Source organism: Pteropus vampyrus, unplaced genomic scaffold (assembly GCF_000151845.1).
Source record: "Pteropus vampyrus isolate Shadow unplaced genomic scaffold, Pvam_2.0 Scaffold6, whole genome shotgun sequence".
NCBI classification, from domain to species: domain Eukaryota; kingdom Metazoa; phylum Chordata; class Mammalia; order Chiroptera; family Pteropodidae; genus Pteropus; species Pteropus vampyrus.
The window spans coordinates 3280030-3283390 of NW_011888787.1; positions in this window are offsets into that span (position 1 = coordinate 3280030).

Consider the following 3361-nt stretch of genomic DNA (forward strand, 5'->3'; position numbering starts at 1 on the left):
AAAAAATAATAATTTACATTATTGACAAGAATGTAGGGAGAAATAGGGCCCTTCATGCAATACCAGAGAGATCGTAAATCCATATGTCCTGAGGGGTTGAAATTTGACCATTTCCACCAAACTTTAAAATACATTTTTTGACATAATAATTTTAACTTGAGAAATCTATCCTACACATATATCTGTATAAACGTGCAAAGATTCTGTTTGAGGATGTTGGTTGGAATAAAAAATTGCAAACAACGGCAATTATGGTATATCCATTATTACGAAATATTGTGTAACAGTAAGAATATACTGTATGGTATATCTATTATATTGGATTATATCATATTATATCACATTATAATTCGTGTATGCATGAAAAAAAGTCTGGAAGGATTCATGCCGAACTTTCAACAGGGTTTCCCCTTCAGGCCTTACATTTCGAGGAAGCTGAAAGAACACTTTCGCTTTTCCCTTTATCGACTTTTGTGAAGTTAGAAATTTTGGTAATGAGCGCATATAATTTTTATAATGAAACGGTTTTTTAATATAGGACACTTGGGACACATCTGTTTTTTTTTTCAAAAGTAAATGCAGACCCTAAGAAACCATCAGCATCTAGCATCCCTGCTGGTGAGTGGCTCGCCCGCTGGCCAGCGGCCACGGCCTGGCCCAGATGACGGGGGTGACGGCGACCACGAAAGCTGCCTCAGCTCCTGAGGAAAGTCGCCCCCTCCTACTCCCACTTACTTTTCGTTTCTTTCTTTCTTTCTTTTTTTTTAACATCACAAAAGAATAGCTTTCTTAGAAGGGGAGGTAAAGTAGCAGTCCGCTTCCCGGCATGGAAGAGGGCCCAAGCCAAGCCAGAGCAGAGCGGCTGGAGGGCTCCAGGGCTCAAGAGCCCCTCCCACGTTCTTGACAGTTTTTCTTAAGTTCTCATGGAGCGATCGGAAAGCAGCTTTCTGTTCTTTTTGAAACATCAATTCTGCTTCTCTCACATCTCATTCAGGGCTGAATGATGAGCGTGGCTTCCGGGGACATGGGAAAAACAAAAGGAGCATTAGATCTTACTATGTAGCACTGAAAACTTTTGTACATAAAAAGCATTAAAGGACAGAGGACTAAAAAGGGGGAATTATTTGCCAAGTTATATGACAAAGGTTAAAATAGCCTTAAAATTAAATTTTTCTTGTAAACAGAAAGAAAAGATAGACACTTTGAAATTAAAATGGATTAAGGTTATGAAAGGGACAGTTCACAAAAGAAGAAATATAATTAAACAACAAGCCTTTGAAAATGTAGTCGATTTAGCAATAAACAGAAAATGTAAATTTTAATATAGATGCATTTTTCATCTTTCATTTAAAAAATGAAAATACACGGTGCTGAGTATGGTGAAAACAGACATTCTTGTAAATAGGACAAATGCAAATAGGTCTAGAGAGTCTGGTGGACAATTTGCCAGTGTGACTCAGAAGCATCAAAAATATTTATAATTTGACCTGACAACTTAAAAACAGTGATTTCACCCGGAAGAAGTAATGAAGGGCATGTAAGCCTCGGTTCTATGTTAAAAACTTCCAGTCTTACAAGTCAAAATTCGCAACTGGTTAAGTAAATCACAATATTCCAAACCGAATATGAGAAAAAGGGTTACAACGAACATTATAATCCCATTTTTTTGTTTCTCCAAATGTGTGTGTTGGGTGTGTGTCTGTCGGAAGGGTGCCCACCAGGGCGTTGGCCTCGTGTGTCAGGACAATGACTATTGTTCTGTTGTCCTTGGTTATTGTTGCTATTCTAATGTTTCTAAATTGAACATATGTTGCTCTTCAGTTGATTTCTCTTTCATTCTAAGTGGGCCTCCCGCTTCGCTGGAAGCTCCCTGCGCTGAGGGTGGGTGTGTGTGAGAGTCCGGGAGAATCTGGTCTATGACTCATTGCAGTTTGTCCCTCACCAGCCTCCCTGCAGGCTAGAGGTTGCCTCATCAACTCTTTGACTCCTGGGGAAGTAGACTAAAGGCAAGAAGGTAAGAAGCAGAGGGGGAGACGGAAGAAGACAGAGACAGAGGCCGTGCCCGGGGACCAGGTCTAGCCCCTTCACAGTGAAACACCTTCGGTGCTGACTCCCACCTTCCTCTCTCTGTGTCAAAGTAAAGTACTAGCAAGAATCGGGTCCCGTGAACACTGTGGCAGTTCGCGCCCAACCGAATGTCTTGAATTGCTGGATTTTAGAGCAGAAAAAAAAGTCAGGAAGGAATTTGGTCTCCTCTTCGCTTTTCAGTTAAGGGTCCTGAGCCCAGGGAGCTTCTGGGGTGTGCCTGTCCCCCTCGTCCAAGTCAGCAGCCTGATTAATCTCCAGCCTCTGGGCCCTGTGCTGCAAACTCGGGCACGGTGTGCTTCCTACTGAGACCTCACGGGCATCCTGCCTCCCACACCTGGAACGCCCCCTCAGCTCAGGAATCACCGAGTCCAGCCTCGTCTTCCTACACGACAACTGTCTCCTCCCGCAAGCTCCGGCGAGAAACATGAAAAAGGAGGCAAGTGTGTAGCACTCCTACTAAAAACGGAGTGTGCCATGGCCTCAGAGAAGCCTGCGCCACGTGGCCGTCTGCAGCCCAGTCCCGTTGGCCTCCTGCTTGGTCGCGTCCGGACTGGCACATCAGTATCGGCATCAGGACCTGCAGCCATTTCCACTGCCCGGCAATGGGCGAGGTGTTCTCATGGAGGCGGCCTCCTGCCATCAGCCACCAAACGCACATTCCATGGCGGGAGACCCTCGTGCCCGAGAGCCCCCTCCTCTTCCGGATGTTATCTCTTCTGGGGCAAAGGTCGGGTTTTCTTTTCCTGTCGGTTTTCCCACCCACACAGCAGACAGAATTAACCCACAGAAACGGCTCCTGTGTGAAGTCTGGGTTCCTGAGATGAGAGTCACCCAGGCTGGAAGTCCCCTGGGGGCGAGTACATCTGCGGTAAGGAGGGGTAGGGACCGCCTGCCACCAGCTATATAGTCACGTGATTGTAGAGAAGAGAGCTTTGAGCCAAACAGAGCTGGCCCCGCCACGCCACGTACTGGCCATGCGGATGGAAGTATGCGATCTTTGAGACTCAGTTTCCACATTTATAAAAGAGGACAAAAACTTCATGCTCAAGCGTATTGTGAGAGTCACAAGAGGTGACGTGTGTCCAGCATCTAGGGCGGTGGCTGGCCCCTAGGAGGCCCTCGAGAAACATCCGCTATCTTCCCTTTGGCCACTATAGTCACGCGTCACTTAACGACGGGGATATGTTCTAAGAAATGCGTCACGAGGCGATCGTGTCATCATGCGAACGTCGTCGAGTTCACATGATCTCGTCGAGTTCACACTTGCACAGAC